This window comes from Schistocerca americana, chromosome 1 (assembly GCF_021461395.2).
Source record: "Schistocerca americana isolate TAMUIC-IGC-003095 chromosome 1, iqSchAmer2.1, whole genome shotgun sequence".
In the NCBI taxonomy this organism is placed as follows: domain Eukaryota; kingdom Metazoa; phylum Arthropoda; class Insecta; order Orthoptera; family Acrididae; genus Schistocerca; species Schistocerca americana.
In genome coordinates this window covers 828865216-828884753 of record NC_060119.1, presented here as the reverse complement: position 1 = coordinate 828884753, position 19538 = coordinate 828865216, and positions in this window count along the sequence as shown.

The window sequence follows — 19538 nt, the reverse complement described above, 5'->3', positions numbered from 1 at the left end:
AGACCTATATCTCTGACGTCGATCAGTTGTAGAATTTTGGAACACGTATTATGTTCGCGTTTAATGACTTTTCTGGAGACTAGAAATCTACTCTGTAGGAATCAGCATGGGTTTCGAAAAAGACGGTCGTGTGAAACCCAGCTCGCGCTATTCGTCCACGATACTCAGAGGGCCATAGACACGGGTTCCCAGGTAGATGCTGTGTTTCTTGACTTCCGCAAGGCGTTCGATACAGTTCCCCACAGTCGTTTAATGAACAAAGTAAGAGCATATGGACTATCAGACCAATTGTGTGATTGGATTGAAGAGTTCCTAGATAACAGAACGCAGCATGTCATTCTCAATGGAGAGAAGTCTTCCGAAGTAAGAGTGATTTCAGGTGTGCCTCAGGGGAGTGTCGTAGGACCGTTGTTATTCACAATATACATAAATGACCTTGTGGATTACATCGGAAGTTCACTGAGCCTTTTTGCGGATGATGGTGTGGTATATCGAGAGGTTGTAACATTGGAAAATTGTACTGAAATGCAGGAGGATCTGCAGCGAATTGACGCATGGTGCAGGGAATGGCAATTGAATCTCAATGTAGACAAGTGTAATGTGCTGCAAATACATAGAAAGAGAGATCCTTTATCATTTAGCTACAATATAGCAGGTCAGCAACTGGATGCAGTTAATTCCATAAATTATTTGGGAGTACGCATTAGGAGTGATTTAAAATGGAATCATCATATTAAGTTGATCGCTGATAAAGCAGATGCCAGACTGAGATTCATTGGAAGAATCCTAAGGAAATGCAATCCGAAAACAAAGGAAGTAGGTCACAGTACGCTTGTTCGCCCACTGCTTGAATACTGCTCGGCAGTGTGGAATCCGTACCAGATAGGGTTGATAGAAGAGATAGAGAAGATCCAACGGAGAGTAGCGCGCTTCGTTACAGGATCATTTAGTAATCGCGAAAGCGTTCCGGAGATGATAGATAAACTCCAGTGGAAGACTCTGCAGGAGAGATGTTCAGTAGCTCGGTACGGGCTTTTGTTGAAGTTTCGAGAACATACCTTCATCGAAGAGTCAAGCAGTACATTGCTCCCTCCTACGTATATCTCGCGAAGAGTCCATGAGGATAAAATCAGAGAGATTAGAGCCCACACAGAAGCATACCGACAACCCTTCTTTCCACGAACAATACGAGACTGGAATAGAAGGGAGAACCGATAGAGGTACTCAAGGTACCCTCCGCCACACACCGTCAGGTGGTTTGCGGAGTATGGATATAGATGTAGACTCTAATACTTCTATTCGCTGTTTCCCATTGTCTGTGTTAAAGACGAACTTCTAATGTTCAAGTGGAGCTTTCGAACTTGTGTAAATCTTAGTGAAGGCTTCGAGCTATGAACTTGATGTGTGAACTGAAGAACTGAGAACCTTTACTGCGCGAATCGCACCTCAGTTGTGTACGGATCATATCCTTCCCTTTATGTTTTTGTTAAATAGTATGTAGCAGTTTGTCTGTCTAAATAAATAACTTACGTTGCCGAAAACTCATCCCCTCGCCTTTTCGTTGCTTCACTGGAACCCATGTTTCTGTTCCTCTTAATTTCCCTCGTTCGATAAATGAAATGTACATTTTGCAGTGAAACGCTTACGGCGCTACCAACGTAACCACAGCATCTAGCACTCAATTCAGCGAAGTAAAAATATTATTTCCATGTCTAAATTTGTGAAAAACTCGTTTTTAAAACCAGTATCAAAGTCAGCCATATATTATAGTGATCACTCATTCTAGGGTATTAACTTCAACTTAAAATTCGAAAGGTTTTTCATTTACTGCTGTCATAGAATGTAAAGCACATGACATATGATACAGTATACTGAACGATAGTAAAAAATATTCATGTAGATGCAAAATGACGGTTGTTACGTCTTCAGCTACTCACTTTCAATGTCACCCAAGCATTATAGTGGCTTCTTACTAGGTCATTAACTTCATATTGCAGTACAAAATGTTTGCCGTCTTCTGATAATTATTCCAATCATAACAGCAGTTGTCATGCTAGGGTATTAACTTTATCTTGTAGTAGAAAGCAGTTGTCACTATCTTCTGATAATGCTAACACATGCTGTCACAGAGTGGAGACTACATGGCATTTAGATGAAAGACCCTGCTGAACAGTAGTAATGATCATTTGTTTGGATAAGAAACGACGGTTACAATAATTTCAAATACCCAGTTTTACAGTCACTCAAATACTATGGTTATGACATACTATGGTATTAACTTTCTACTGCAGAACAAATATTTTCAATCTTCTGCTGGTAATGCTAACTTACTTAACAGTGGCAACTGCAGTCCTAAGTAGGCAAGGCAGTGATTTTTGACAGAAACAAATATGCATCCAGAACTGAAGTAGTATTCTGAAACAACACTCTGAAAACGTATGCATCATAACTCGACAGTGTGTATATGCCAGAACATTACAGCGGGTGTCAGCTACCGGTTCTTTATGATATATTGTAACACCACTCGCTGGCAGTGTGTGTGTACAGTGGGTGACTACATTACCTTGACTGCATGGTTGATACTGTTGTGGGGCAATGAAGGTTAGTTTAGGGTCTGTGACAGTTATGGCCAATTTAGAGGGTGACTATCATTATCCTGGAGAAGGATGTGTATACATCTTAGCAGGTCCTGAACAGTTATGAATAGTTCTCACTAGTTCCAACTGGTTCTGACAAGTCACTTCTTCATGTTACAGAAAACTGCCTCAAACTGACAACATTAAAGCAAAAATGTAAGAAACTGTCCTCCAGTGTAACTGTTTTTCAGTATAATTATTTTCTAGTGTAGCCATTTTAGACTCTGAATTAACATTGTGATAAAGATTTTTTAGACCTTAAGTTATATCTCCAAAACTGGTTTGTTCCTTGTACATTGTGCCATATAATACACAGTGGAATTAGATTTTCACTCTGCAGCTGAGTGTGCACTGACATGAAACTTCCTGGCAGATTAAAACTGTGTGCCAGACCAAGACTCCAACTCAGGACCTATGCCTTTCGCAGGAAAGTGCACTACTGGCTGAGCTACCTACACACAACTCAGAACCTGTTCTCACAGTTCTATTTCCGTCAGTACTTCATCTCCTACCTTCCAATGTTTATAGAATCTCTCTTGTGAAGCATCATAGAAAAAATTAGATGTGAAAGTATTATCTACTATACTAGTGAGTGCTTCTTGTGCCTTACACCAAGTATAGTACAGAGATCGACCTTTGGACATTCACAAGCTGATCTATCATCTCACATTTGGAATTTCCCACCAGTGTCATCTGGCATTTTTAAATTTCCTGCCAGTGCTACTGTAGATTTCTGAATTTTATATTATCTGTCATCTTGGAGTTTTGAATATCTCACCATCACCACTAGCAACTGCAGTACCATGAACTAAGTGCCAGGTTGTCCATAGATATACTGCTTCTATTTGTTTGTTTGAAAGTGTCAAGCAATATTGGTTTTCCTGCTTAACCTATTATGTTAGCTGCATGTGTTTTGTACTGTTATAGAACAATGACACAGACAATTTAGATGTGGAAATAACTGAGCTGTGCTGCGTCTTGCGTTGGTGCTGATTGTAGGTTTCTGCCTTCTGTTCGAGGCCAGACGATATCGTTTAGTTGGCATGGTTGCGGTGGTTTGTCTCTTCTCGTGTTGACTGGCGCCACTCGGTTTCGCAAGCGTTGCCTGTCCGCTAGTGGCAACAGCGGTTGTTATCGATGTATAGTAACTATTGCCCTATGTTTGGGGCGACGTCGTTCCCGGGTCGTGTGAGTTGGCCAATTCGGTTGGGGACTCAGGAGGAGCCAGGTCCGCGCAGTGAGAACACACTGGGACCACTGGCGGCACACACGGACTGCCGGATGGAAGGGCTGTGGTCACGACGGTGCACGACCTTATCGTAAACCGGATCCAGCAAGCTTTAAGATCAGTGCATTTCAATCCAAGTAGAGAAACCTCCACCATTGTGATATCTCGCGATTCTCCAGTGACTTGGGTTCGTGTTGCTGCTCGTAGTGTCGCCGAGGCGAAGAGCAGCGTGTGGAGTGCTTGGGGAAGGCGGATATAATTAGCTTTCCTCGATTTCTTATTACTATTTACTGCGTTCAACTTATTGAAATTTTTTAAGTTCAACCAGCGGTAATTTTTCTTGCCTGGTGGCCGCTAACGCCCCAGTGTACGTAACGGCAGTGTATGTTTCCTCGCCTGGCTCTTGCTGTCCGGTAAGGCGTGTAGTTTTGACAGTTTTTTTGATTGTAGGCCGGTTGGTGGTTCTTCCACTCTGGTGGTAGTGATTCCGTCTCTTTCCGCGCGCTCTAATCACAGTATTCTGGGGACGCAGTGCAGACCGCCGGTTCCGGCTTTGGCGTATTGTTCCATCGTTGCATTTGGTTTATGGGACTTCAGGTAGCTTCAGCAAGATTATCATTAGTCATTCGTTAGATTGCCACAAGTCTGACTTACCTTCTTGTGAAGTAAATGCTACTCTTGGCTGCCTATCTCATCGCTCGCGAAAGTGTTTGTTGCTGGACCTTCTTAGAGGTCGATTCCTGGAGCACCGTCTGTGGCCCCTTGGTTCTTGTAAGACATGTGTGCTCTGAAAGAAGGTCTGATGGCCAGTAGTTTTGTGTAACGCTCCTTCAGTCCACGCCTTCTGCGGCTATAATCTGCCTCAATACCCTTTAAGGATCTTATGTACTGGTTCTTGTGTTTTATTATTGTATAATTTATTACAATACCTTGTAATGCCCAGATGAAAGGCTATATATGTATAGTTAATAGTTCTGGTCGCCATATGGAATAAATGTAGCAGTGGATGTTAAGGGTTGCGTTACAAAGTTTGCTATCGTCTTATTTCACCCGTTTGGTGATCAGTTGCTTGTTTTTTAATTAACCTTTACTATTGTATTTGCTGTTTTACAGCAGGTTTCTAAATTTTTTATATTATTGCCGTTCCTGGCGTGTAAGGTCTTCAGCCGCGATTGTGGTCGTTTACCTTAAAATTCTAATTTGGTATTTGTATTTTAGCAGTAAGCCTTAAAATCTTATTTACTGCCATTCCTGGCATCTGATGCCTTCTGCTCTATTGGTGGCGACTTACCTTTAATATTTCAACACCTGTAAACTGTAAATTGCAGCGAGTTTTCAACAGTTCATAATTTATTGCCATTCCTGGCGTGTAAGGCCTTTTCTCCAGGTCACAGTGGATTGCTTTAAAACATTATCTGCTGTATCTGTATTTAAAGGTGGTTGGTTTGCTAAATTGTAACTCACTGAAAACACTACTATTTACACAGTTGTTTATTCCTTAATTAATAACGTGTGGCATTTTTATTTATTGTTGAGTCTCGAATTACTGGTTTAAAATAAATTGTGTGTAACTGTGAAAGGCAACCAATAGTAACTGATTACGACCCCGTCCACAATCGTAACCGAATCCTGCCTTCCCTTGACTACCAGGCTTCAGTAATACTGTGAGACTTAATATGAGGGTCCACAGTTGTGATTTAGGAATCAAGTGTACCTTAACCTTTAGTCACACCAATCGTGTCAATAAAGTGTGTCACATGCGTTTTGTATTGTTACAGAACAATAATACAGATAGTTTGGACGTAGGAATAACTTATAACAGTTAATTTGAAAATTTGCAGTTGGGTGTTTAGGTATCAAGTGTACCTTTGTCTGCAGGATGAACAAAGTAAGAGCATATGGACTATCAGACCAATTGTGTGATTGGAGTGAAGAGTTCCTAGATGATAGACCGCAGCATGTCATTCTCAATGGAGAGAAGTCTTCCGAAGAAGAGTGATTTCAGCTGTGCCGCAGGGGAGAGTCACAATATATATAAATGACTTTGTGATAACATCGGAAGTTCACTGAGGCTTTTTGCGGATGATGCTGTAGTATATCGAGAGGTTGTAACAATGGAAAATTGTACTGAAATGCAGGAGGATCTGCAACGTATTGACGCATGGTGCAGGGAATGGCAATTGAATCTCAATGTAGACAAGTGTAATGTGCTGCGAATACATAGAAAGAGAGATCCTTTATCATTTAGCTACAATATAGCAGGTCAGCAACTGGAAGCTGTTAATTCTATAAATTATCTGGGAGTAGGCATTAGGAGTGATTTAAAATGGAGTGACCATATAAAATTAATCGTCGGTAAAGCAGATGCCAGACTGAGATTCATTGGAAGAATCCTAAGGAAATGCAATACGAAAACAAAGGAAGTAGGTTACAGTGCACTTGTTCGCCCACTGCTTGAATACTGCTCGGCAGTGTGGGATCCGTACCAGATAGGGTTGATAGACAAGGTAGAGAAGACCCAACGGAGAGCAGCGCGCTTTGTTACAGGATCATTTAGTAGTCGCGAAAGCGTTCCGGAGATGATAGATAAACTCCAGTGAAGACTCTGCAAGAGAGATACTCAGTAGCTCGGTACGGAGTCAAGGAGTATATTGCTCCGTCCTACGTATATCTCGCGAAGAGACCATGCGGATAATATCAGAAAGATTAGGGCCCACACAGACGCATACCGACAATCTTTCCTTCCACGAACAATACGAGACTGGAATAGAAGGGAGAACCGATAGAGGTACTCAAAGTACCCTCCGCCACACACCGTCAGGTGGCTTGCGGAGTATGGATGTAGATGTAGATGTAGTGTTAATCAACTGAGCCACATTTGCTTTGTTATGCTGTAGAACAATAATCCAGGTAGTGTAGAAGTGGAGCCGGCCGAAGTGGACGTGCGGTTAAAGGCGCTGCAGTCTGGAACCGCAAGACCGCTACGGTCGCAGGTTCGAATCCTGCCTCGGGCATGGATGTTTGTGATGTCCTTAGGTTAGTTAGGTTTAACTAGTTCTAAGTTCTAGGGGACTAATGACCTCAGCAGTTGAGTCCCATAGTGCTCAGAGCCATTTGAATCATTTGTAGAAGTGGAATAAAAATGTGGAAGTTACTTCGAGGGCCCTTTGTACCTTGCGCTAAGTTGGATGCAAAGACCAAATTGCAGTCGTATTTGGACACCAAGAGGATAGTACAGAGGATACGATGGCTACCTCTAGGATATTTACTGATTGGTTCTTTCGTTTTTAATGGCCGGCAAGATAAAGGTAACTAAAACATGCACACATGTGCACGTGTGTGTGTGTGTGTGTGTATTTTGGATTAGAACCTCTCTGATCTATTTCCAAAAAATAGGTGTGGGTTAAGAAGTAGCTGCAAGTGTGTGTGTGTGTGTGTGTGTGTGTGTGTGTGTGTGTGTGTGTTGGCTTAGGGGCTCTCAGACCTCAACAAATAGCCTGTGATCAGAAAAGGCTACTTCCACACCTCCACGTCGCTCACTGTTGCTGCAAGAGAACTGGAGACGTAAATCCTACCACTGCGACTAGACGAGTGTCTCGTGAAATACGAGAATCCCTGTCGATTTCCTTGGACATTTTCCCATGTATCTACCAGCTGGAGATCACTGATGAGTGTTCCAAGTTCGGGGCATGGTGAATGGAGTGGCAGCCGATCTGTAGGTGCTTGGGTGCTATTGGAATCGCACCCTAATACAAATACCTTAGGAGAAGGATTGGGAGAGAAAAATGTGAGTTTGCGTATGTTGTCTTGACTGGAAGTGTCAATACTGGTTTACTTTCTAGCATGATTTTCCAATCGATGGATTTCCAAGAAAGAAGCGGGGCTTAAGATAGAGACACCCAGCCTGCCCCTGCACACACCGTGGGCCAGAAGGCCTGTAACTATACTGATGGTGCCATTTTGAGACAGTAACATCTCTTAAAGTGACTGCAGGTGAAATAGTTTCAGATTTAGGTTCCTCAGTACTTTGAGAATAATTATAATAATGTCTCTTTTTCTCTTGGAATTTTTGTTAATGGGTTAAGCCGCAATTGAAAATTAGATTCATTAACAAGTGGTCGTTAATCTGTAATCAAACTGCTTGATTATTGATTATTTTGTCTGAGGCCTAAGACGGACACATGTGCACGTCTCCTGCCACATAGCGTTACAAGAAGTTCAGACACAGGAAGAAGGTAATGGCATGCTGTTTCCAACAGGATCGTGCCCATTAAGACAGTATGATGTTTAAACCTAAGCTTAGATTAAGGACAGCCTTACTTTGCATAAAATATGCCCTAGTCATATACGAGAAAAAAATTGAAAAATCTTCTGCTGTACCAGTATTAACCGATTACAAATGTAAGTGGGATAGAAAGAAAGAACAAATTACTCAGCAACAGCCGAATGTGTACCAAGTTTTGCTTATATCGAAGTACTCATCGAACAACATTCGCAAAACCAGTGACAACTGGTCATTAGAGTCTGGACACACTCTCCGTAATTTAACGTGGATATCGAAATATCGAACCACGAATGCAGTTAGCATTTTTCATACGTTCATAACTCTGACGAAACCGCATGTTTCATAATAAATCTAGGACAGTGCACGGACTGAATTCTAAGCTTCCATATTACCATATGAGCCAATAAATCATACCCTCACCGGAGTACCTGTTGTGTTAGCAACAAGCCATTGATACGATTTCTTGGGGCCTTTTTGTGGAATATTTTATTAAACTATTGTTAGAGGTGCCAGCTTATTAGCGTAGCGCATTATTATCGAGCTCTTAATCGGTGGGATTGTTAAAGCGGTTCATATGTGGAGCAGAAAACGATTGGATGCAATTTTTTAGCAGTTTAGTGGTCACGGAGGTTCCATGAGAATTCCAATGTGTGCTCGACAAACATATTTTCAAAGTAGTTCCTCTCAATTGTAGTGGATAGTTTTTAATTGTAACACCCGGCGCGGTTTCGCACGGGTAGCATTAACAACCTACGGCAAGATGACTTGAATGGCGTAGCGTATTTTGTTTCGAACCCACCAACAAAATTCAGAGAACAACGTTAAGTAGTTGAATGTCGTCACTTTCATATAACTTACGCGATGTAAGCAGCACACTCCAGAAAAATTGTGTGGAGGCATGAATGTTTTGTGTTCCATACTGAATGGGAATTTGGAGTGACATCTCGTGAAAATGATGGGAGCGTATCATGATGCAAGTAACGTGTTTACAACCAATGTAAATCACGGGAGTACGGGTATATGTGTGTGAGTGATTTAGTATGTATCGGAGGCTGGCTGAGGTGGCACAAATAAAAGAAAAAATAAGAAGAAAGACGTGTGATCTACATGTTTAGCTCGTGTAACAGCACTTCTCTTGCGAATCTTAGTGTGTGCGCACTGCACTGCAATGTCGAGACTCACTACCACCATTCTTTATCATGGATTCTTTATGGGAGACTTCCTCACCTCGCCACGCAAAGCACTATGTCCGCATCTATAGAATCTCATTCAGGATGATCGTTGCAGGGGCGGCGGCAAGGGGGTGGGGGAAGGGCTATGGGGGCTATAGCCCCCCCCCCCCCCCCATGGAGTATCATATTACACTGGATGAAATGACTTCAGAAATCAGCGAATATATTACTCCAAAAGATTCAATAATTCTTTTAATTATTATGTAGCTATCTAGGTTACAATGTATTTCAAACACATTTTAACAAAAGAATAAGAGTGGAAAAGAGCTTACTATCTAAACCAACAAATATCATTCAACTTAAAACACATTTTTTACCCTGAACTCGAAAACAGTTATCGAAAACTACTTTAAGCAACACTAAATTTTACCAATTTGTCGGTAGAGGACCCAAACTCTCCTTTTGTTAAGCGATATTCAATTCCCCCAAACCCCCTCACACCATCCATTAGCCCCCCTCACCCCCCCCCCCACCCCCCACCCCTCTGACCGACTTAGAATCGCACCTGGATCGTTGCCATGTAGTTATGATCTTTAAAAGATTTTCATCTCTTTCTCGCCAGAAGAGATTAGTTTACCATCTTCTGCATAATTTTGAAGTGTGCAAAAAAACAAAGATCGATCCCGTCACGCAGAGAATCGTGTTCGCGTGTTTTTGATTCAGGGAAAAGAGAAAGCTGAACGTTGAGTCTTCTTTCGCTGAACTGGAAAACTATCTTCATGTAAACAAAGTAAAGCTGAAGCCCATGCTGCGATTTACTCTGTGTATAAATAATTGGAAACTGCTGGTTTTGGTCTCGAATGTTTTTCACTATGCAGTTCTTCTGGAACGATTAAAATCAGTTTGATGTCACTTAGGCAACTTGCGTGTCCCTTGCCTAACCTCCTCATCATTGAGTGGTGAATGCTAGGTTAAAAGGCAGTGTGTAAGAAAAAAGACCCACCCACGATTCAATTGTGGTGTCAGCGCCAGACACCACACTTGCTAGGTGGTAGCCTTCAAATTGGCCGCGGTCCGTAAGTATACGCCTGACCCGCGTGTCGCCACTATCAGTGATTGCAGACCGAGCGCCGCCACACGGCAGGTCTAGTCTAGAGAGACTCCCTAGCACTCGCCCAGTTGTACAGCCGACTTTGCTAGCGATGGTTCACTGTCTACATATGCTCTCATTTGCTGAGACGACAGTTTAGCATAGTCTTCAGCTACGTCATTTGCTACTACCTAGCAAGGCGCCATATTCAGTTACTATGAATGTATTTTGAACAGATAATATTGTGAATCATGTACCGTCAAGAGCGACGTTAATCATTAATGGAGTAAAGTTAAGTATCAAACTAATTTGATCACTTTTTCTACTGTCTCAAGACACTGCTGGTCTTTCGAATTGTGGCAGCTGTATGCTAGGTGGCAGTGGCATTGTTTTCACAGCTTAACTTTAATTCATCATCATTCAGACGATTTATGCGAAATATTTATAAATTATATAGAAAAGCCTTCCTCATGAATCAGTGCATCTACAGTATTAGTGACAATCGGATCAAAATCCCTAAAGCAGCTCCTGAGACTAGCCTGCGCACGCAGTCAGACGTGAGGAGGTGACTTTAATTTACATACATAGAGAAGAGAGGAGATAGAGAAGACTATGTCTGTAACCAAAATGCGCCTTCTCCAGTCGTAAACACAGACGAGCACCAGTTTGTTTAAAATATATCATCAATACGTTGTAAAACAGCCGATGAAGTTGCTGTAAAACAATGAAATAATTGATAACGTGGTTCCTTGTGACAATATATAACTGTTTCAGAAATTTGTGTGTGTTTTAAACAATACCGAAAGAATAAGTTTTAGTTCTGTGAAATCATTACATGAACAGAGCTTTAAATTCAAAAGGTGCTGGAGAGCTAGCAGAAAAGTTCGCTTGGGCGTACTTTGAAACATAGTGGTGCTTCTGTGCTGCCTTTTACCAGAAGAATGAGCAATCGGAGCAGTGTTCCACGCTGGAGAGCAAGATTACAGACAGTACCATTAAAAGACTCGAGATCATAATTTGCATCTCCTGGCTTGATTTACGCCTATACTACCACGATATTGCTGCTTGAAAACCGGATTTAGAGGAAATGCGTTGCAAGTGCTCGTTTTAGCTCTCGTGATGTGAAGTTATAATGGCCATCAAATGTTTGTGCCCTTGGAGGATGAGTAGGTAGAAAAGGTAACTAGTGATAAAAAGAAATATGAAAGATTGTGCGTAAATAACTTCGGTTGGGCATCCTATGAGTTCTAAAAGACAGGAATAAAAAGTTTACTGCAAAACAGGCGGAGGCTGTTTTAAAATGTAAGCAAGGCATAGTGCCGACTATACGCTTCACATATATTTGTATTAAGTTATTCTAGGCGCTTCAGTTTGGAACGGCGCGACCGCTACGGTCGCAAGTTAGAATTCTGCCTCGGGCATGGATGTGTGTGATGTCCTTAGGTTAGTTAGATTTAAGTGGTTCTATGTTCTAGGGGACTGATGATCTCAGCTGTTAAGTCCCACAGTGCTCAGAGCCATTTGAACAATTTTTTTGTGTTAAGTTAGATGCATTTTTTTCTTTTTCAGCGTGTAATTTCCCTACACTTTATTCGCCGTACATCAACTCTTCGAATATTTATTTTAAATAGTAACCTAGACATAGTGCCCACCTTATGCTTTACTTACATTTGTATTGATTTAGAAAATCTTTCTATTGGCCCTGTTCTAAGTGTAATTTCCCTGTACTCTATTCATCGTGTATCGACGCTTGGAAGATTCGATGATAATTTGACTTGCTACTGGTCAGTCGGCACAGAATACAACTCAGTTGAGTTACAGGATTATGCTACGCTGAATAAATATTGTGTTGCATTACATGGCTCATATGCCATGTATCCCATGAAGAGGAGTCTCTAGAATGTGGAATGAAGTCCAAGAAGTATATTTTATTTAATTGTAATAGAAAAAAGGCAAAAAATAAATTACAGAGATAATGTGAATTGTACTACATTAAAATACATTAGTTTCGGCTGTCCTAGCGCAAATTTTAATGCCAAGAGAAAGTTCTTTAGTCGGCTCTCAAACATTTTATTTCTGGGTCACCAGGGTTTCCGTTTGATGCAGCCGTCAAGCCTTGCTTTCCTCTGCCAAGTTCATCTCAGAATAGCACACCTAACGTTTTCGATGATTTGTTGGATGTACTCCGAGCTCTGTCTGCTTCGCCTACAGTCATCGCCATGTAGCCCTCTGTAGCCCCACGTCTCAAACAGTTCGATTCTCTTCTTTTCTGGTTTTCCCAGAGTCAGTGATTCACTTCCATACAGTGCTGAGCTCGACACCCTAAATTTTAATCCCACTCCTGAAGCTTCCGTTTATTTCCGTAATCGGCACCTCTATGTACGTGGAAGTGCAAAATGGCTAAGCAGGGATGGCTAGAGGACAAATGTAAGAATGTAGAGGTTTATCTCACTAGGGGTAAGATAGATACTGCCTACAGGAAAATTGAAGAGACCTTTGGAGGAAGGAGAATCACTTGCATGAATATCAAGAGCTTTGATGGAAACGCAGTTCTAAGCAAAGAAGGGAAAGCAGAAAGGTGGAAGGAGTATATAGAGGGTCTATACTTGAGGACAATAGTATAGAAATGGAAGAGGATGTAGATGAAGATGAAATGGGAGATATGATACTGCGTGAAGAGAGAGACAGAGCACTGAAAGACCTGAGTCGAACCAAGGCCCCCGGAGTAAACAACATTCCATTAGAACTACTGGCAGCCTTGGGAGAGCCAGTCCTGACAAAACCCTACCATCTGGTGAGCAAGATGTATGAGACAGGCGAAATACCCTCAGACTTCAAGAAGAATATAATAATTCCATTCCCAAAGAAAGCAGGTGTTGACAGATGTGAAAATTACCGAACTATCACGTTAATAAGTCACAGCTGCAAAATACTAACGCGAATTCTTTACAGACGAATGGAAAAAACTGATAGAAGCCGACCTCGGGGAAGATCAGTTTGGATTCCGTAGAAATGTTGGAACACGTGAGGCAATACTGACCTTACGTCTTATCTTAGAAGAAAGATTAAGGAAAGGCAAACCTATGTTTCTAGCATTTGTAGACTTAGCGAAAGCTTTTGACAATGTTGGTTGGAATACTCTCTTTCAACTTCTGAAGGTGGCAGGGGTAAAATACAGGGAGCGAAAGGCTATTTACAATTTGTACAGAAAGCAGATGGCAGTTATAAGAGTCGAGGGGTATGAAACGGAAGCAGCGGTTGGGAAGGGAGTGAGACAAGGTTGTAGCCTATCCCCGATGTTATTCAATCTGTATATTGAGCAAGCAATAAATGAAACAAAAGAAAAGTTCGGAATAGGTATTAAAATCCATGGAGAAGAAATAAAAACTTTGAGGTTCGCCGATGACATTGTAATTCTGTCAGAGACAGCAAAGGACTTGGAAGAGCAGTTGAACGGAATGGACAGTGTCTTGAAAGGAGGGTATAAGATGAACATCAACAAAAGCAAAACGAGGATGATGGAATGTAGTCGAATTAAGTCGGGTGATGCTGAGGGAATTAGATTAGGAAATGAGACACTTAAAGTGGTAAAGGAGTTTTGCTATTTGGGGAGCAAGATAACTGATGATAGTCGAAGTAGAGAGGATATAAAATGTAGACTGGCAATGGCAAGGAAAGTGTTTCTGAAGAAGAGAAATTTGTTAACATCGAGTATAGATTTAAATGTCAGGAAGTCATTTCTGAAAGTATTTGTATGGAGTGTAGCCATGTATGGAAGTGAAACATGGACGATAAATAGTTTGGACAAGATGAGAATAGAAGCTTTCGAAATGTGGTGCTACAGAAGAATGCTGAAGATTAGATGGGTAGATCACATAACTAATGAGGAAGTATTGAAGAGGATTGGGGAGAAGAGAAGTTTGTGGCACAACTTGACCAGAAGAAGGGATCGGTTGGTAGGACATGTTCTGAGGCATCAAGGGATCACAAATTTAGTATTGGAGGGCAGCGTGGAGGGTAAAAATCGTAGAGGGAGACCAAGAGATGAATACACTAAACAGATTCAGAAGGATGTAGGCTGCAGTAGGTACTGGGAGATGAAGAAGCTTGCACAGGATAGAGTAGCATGGAGAGCTGCATCAAACCAGTCTCAGGACTGAAGACCGCAACAGCAACATGTACGTGTTGAACAGCCTTATGTCCTTTTTAATCCGACCACTTCTTTCTTGGTATTCCATTAGTTTGCTCCCTCTTAGTTCTTGTACATACTGTATATTATCTGTCTTTCCCAATAGATAATAAATATTTTTCTAAGAATTTGAAACACGTTGCACCATTTCACGTTGACCAATGCGTTTTTTAGATCGACGAATCCTATGAAAGTGTCATTGGGCGTTAGGCGTAGTCATGTGCCCAAGCCAACACTCGTCATCATTGAAGATACTTTGATTTTTCTTAAGCCTCACCAAGCGCAACCTCAGAATTGTTTCTCTGCTGCCATTATCTTTTCTGAAGCCAAACTGACCTAATAAAACTTCAGTTTCGATTTTCTGTTCTATTCTTCTGCATATAATTATTGTCAGAGACTTCGACGCATGAGCTGTTTACCAATTCTGTGATAATTCTCGCCACAGATTCTATGTAGCAATGCTAATAGCCGTTTGATTGCCACTTCCCTCAAAGACTTTAGAAATTCCGGAGGAACGTCATCTATCTCTCCTAGCTTCTATTATCGCAAGTCTTCCAAAGCTCTTTCGGATTCTGACCAGTACTCGATCCCCTATGTCTTCCAAATAGACATCCATTTCTTCTTCTATTACGTTAAAAGACTGTTTTTCATCCTTCTAGAGGCCCTGAATTTATTTAATGTTGAAAATCAAGCAAACTGCGCTTTTTTATGTATCACAGTTTATGCATTCGACCTATCTGCTTTCTGCTTTGCATTTAACAGACTTTGAAATCTTGAAGTTTCTGTAGCTATTGACTTTAGTGCTAGTTTTGTAAATATTGCCGGCACTATGTTTGACAAAGACAGATATTAGCAATGAGCGAGACCATTTACGAGTATATGTATTACGGAACCGTTGTCAAAATACAAAACCATTTAGACGTTTCTGCAGAGCGTTCCAGGATTAACATGAGAAATAACTTTTATGATATACTTGAAAATATCATCTACGTAAGTCGGGTTTCCTTCAAACATGACTCGGAAATTCACTAGAAATAGGAACATGCAGACTAAATAATATCTACATTTCTAAATCACTTGCAGCTTTGATCTTGCGTGCTGTACATGTAACTCAACTAAAGTGCTTTACTAACTCTATGATTTGGGTTATCCAGTCTAGGTTGTGATCTGTTTGTAGTAGCAAAATACCGAACTTCACTAAAAGCCCATTCAGTTTGATAACTTAAAAGCGGAAATGGATATTGCACGAAATCATATTTCTAATTTTTACTATCGCGGACACCTTAGCCGTCGTTGATGGCCGTGTGAGAGAGTAACGCGGAGGTGTCTGTAACGAAAATACGGCTATGAATGCGCAGTATTCAGATGATTAAAAGGAAAACACTGCATTACATATTTAATTAGGTGTCTCGAGCAAAGATGGATGAAATATTATTAATTAGGGTACAGAAAATGAATTGGCCACTCCAATTGTATGTAGATAATGAGAGAAAACGGCAAAAGAAAACATAAGGGGGAAAGGAAAAGACCAGCAACCTAGATCGTGCAGACAAAAGCGGGGTGAAAGGGAAAACATGAACCAGCGAAAGACTTCGTTCTGCAACCGAGCACACCACTGTGTTGGATAAGGACTGGACAGGAAACCATCTGAAGCCTATTCGAAAGAACCGATGTGGAGCTCTCCTGAAGCGACAATGTAAATAAGGAGGGTCGAACGGAGGCTGGGATCCCGTTACTAGTAACTAGTTTGGCTATAGTGACTTCGTCGTTTTGCTGCTTCGTTTCATGAAGAGGCAAGAATCTGGTGAAATTTGTGAGAAGTGCCAGAGAACCGGAAAAGCAGGCTAGCAATAATTCTGTGTCTTTTATGAGTCAAGGAATTTTTTAGAGGACGTGTAACTCCCGCCCTCCCCCCCCCCCCCCCCCCCCCCCCCCAGTCCCATATGCACACAAATACACACACACACACACACACACACACACACACACACACACACAGTATTTCAGTATACTAAAACGCGACCAAAATCATTAAACGGAGAAATTTAGGTGACGGTTGAAGAGCAGAAGGAAGAATTTATTCAATGGTATAGACGCATTTTTTTCTACGTAATGAATACCAACTCTAAGGACGTACAATGTATAATTAAATCCATGAGCAGACGCGATCACAGAGCAGAGAGAAACTAGTTAAATAACAGATGAATGTTAAAATAAAGTTTGTGAGTTCGTTCTCTGAAGCTGTTTCTACTTCGCTGAAAATAATTTGCCTTCATAACCTTCTGAAGGCGGCAGGGGTAAAATACAGGGAGCGAAAGGCTATTTACAATTTGTACATAAACCACATGGCAGTTATAAGAGTCGAGGGGCACGAAAGGGAAGCAGCGGTTGGGAAGGGAGTGAGACAGGGTTGTAGGCTATCCCCGATGTTATTCAATCTGTATATTGAGCAATCAGTGTAGGAAACAAAAGAAAAATTCGGAATAGGTATTAAAATCCATGGAGAAAAAATAAAAACTTTGAGGTTCGCCGATGACATTGTAATTCTGTGAGAGACAGCAAAGGACCCGGAAGAGCAGTTGAACGGAATGGACAGTGTCATGAAAGGAGGGTATAAGATGAACATCAACAAAAGCAAAACGAGGATAATGGAATGTAGTCGAATTAAGTCGGGCGATGCTGACGGAATTAGATTAGGTAATGAGACACTTAAAGTAGTAAATGAGTTTTGCTATTTGGGGAGCAAAATAACTGATGATGGTCGAAGTAGAGAGGATATCAAATGCAGACTGGCAGTGGCAAGGAAAGTGTTTCTGAAGAAGAGAAATTTGTTAACATCGAGTATAGATTTAAGTGTCAGGAAGTCGTTTCTGAAAGTATTTGTATGGAGTGTAGCCATGTATGGAAGTGAAACATGGACGATAACTAGTTTGGACAAGAAGAGAATAGAAGCTTTCGAAATGTGGTGCTACAGAAGAATGCTGAAGATTAGATGGGTAGATCATATAGCTAATGAGGAGGTACTGAATAGGATTGGGGAGAAGAGAAGTTTGTGGCACAACTTAACTACAAGAAGGGATCGGTTGGTAGAACATGTTCTGAGGCATCAAGGGATCACCAATTTAGTATTGGAGGGCAGCGTGGAGGGTAAAAATCGTAGAGGGAGACCAAGAGACGAATACACTAAACAGATTCAGAAGGATGTAGGCTGCAGTAGGTACTGGGAGATGAAGAAGCTTGCACAGGATAGAATAGCATGGAGAGCTGCATCAAACCAGTCTCAGGACTGAAGACCACAACAACAACAACAACCTCACACATTTATTCTGAAATGGCAATCTGCTCCGCGATTGCGGAAAAACTTTAGGTATATTCTGGACGACTGAGATATAGTATTACAATGCAATGAAAGCGGCGTAAAACTCGTAACTTTTGTAATCTCGCTCCAGTGGTGAAGTATAACATGGTTGAGAAGCATACTGTGAAACAAAACACAAAAGAGGAAATTTATTGAAATCTGTTTTGCGTATCAAGCAAAATGACCTTTCTAGGGAATCAAAGCACAGCGAATTCACGATGAAAAGGAAATTTGGCTACTTATATGAAAGGATGTGGAAAGTACAGACAAGAAGGAAGGACTGGATGACAGGATATGTGGTAGAAAGTCTTAAGGTATAATTTTCATGTCACTGGAGGGAGCTGTTGAAAATAAAAACTGCACAGTTTCGATAGAGATTGGAATATATCCAACAAATAATTAAGGGCATTGACTGCAAGTGGTGCTCTGATGTGAAGAGGAATTTGTGGCGGGCCGCATGAATCAAATCGGAAGGCTGGGAATCAAAAACAAAATTAAATAAATAATATCAATGCCATAAACAGACAGAAGGAAAACTGTTATGGAAATGTCATAAACTACTATAAAAGAAAAAATGAATGGGAGCCAAAAGACGCTGATGATAGAGACTCATAGATTTGTGCCATGTGAGACATCCAGGACAATTGATGTAGGGAAACTTATAGGATATTTTCGCATTACACACAACAGTATTAAAGTTCTCTACAAAACACAGATTTTTGGCCGAACGCTCTCCGTTAGTGGACACGACTTGATACCCCATCGACAATTAGTCATGAATCCTTATGAAGCAGAATCCTATTACTATAGTTGCACTCATACCTTAAAGCGTTTACACGGGTGGGTTCCCAAAAATATACCGTTTGTAAACACAATACTTATTTCGCTTGATTATATCAATGCTCACGCAATACTACGTTTTTGAAAACCGAAAACCTCTTTTATGAAAAAAACAACTTTGCTTAGTCATAGCAGGTGGAATTAGCAGCACACTCACTGCTGGGATGGAGACCATCCTAGACATGCTACCAGTAGGCCTTTGGGTTACAATGGAGGCAGCGGCAGGGGCATACAGGTTAAAAACTGGAAATAACTAGATTCCTTTAGGATATCCAGCATCTCACATAAATGCAGCAAGTGTGATAAATATAGAAATGATTGGGAAATGCCGACTGACCATAGAATAACTACTAGCTGGTTCAGTACACCTATCCTTATCACAACTGGAACAAAGGAGCAGTCAAGGAATGAACGACGACACCGTTCAGGAGACGTAGTCCGGTTTAGTGACAAGTCGAAAACAGACGAAGGCGCTGGGGCCGTAGTATACAGGCTAGAGCCTAGACTAGAGAGAGAAGTCTTTCTAGGGAAGCTGGCCAAAGCATTCCAGGTGAAAAATATCTGCTGTCAGAGTGTGTGCGAAGGAGAACTTGCGTAGGTGCTGTGAGGATAGTAGCATCTACGATGGTTGCCGAGAAAGTAATGCACCGTATTTTTTTCCCAGCCGAAAGCAATGCTACGATTGTGAAACATTACGTATGTATCGTTTGAAGTCGCTTGAGTGAGCGCGCCAAGTTTCT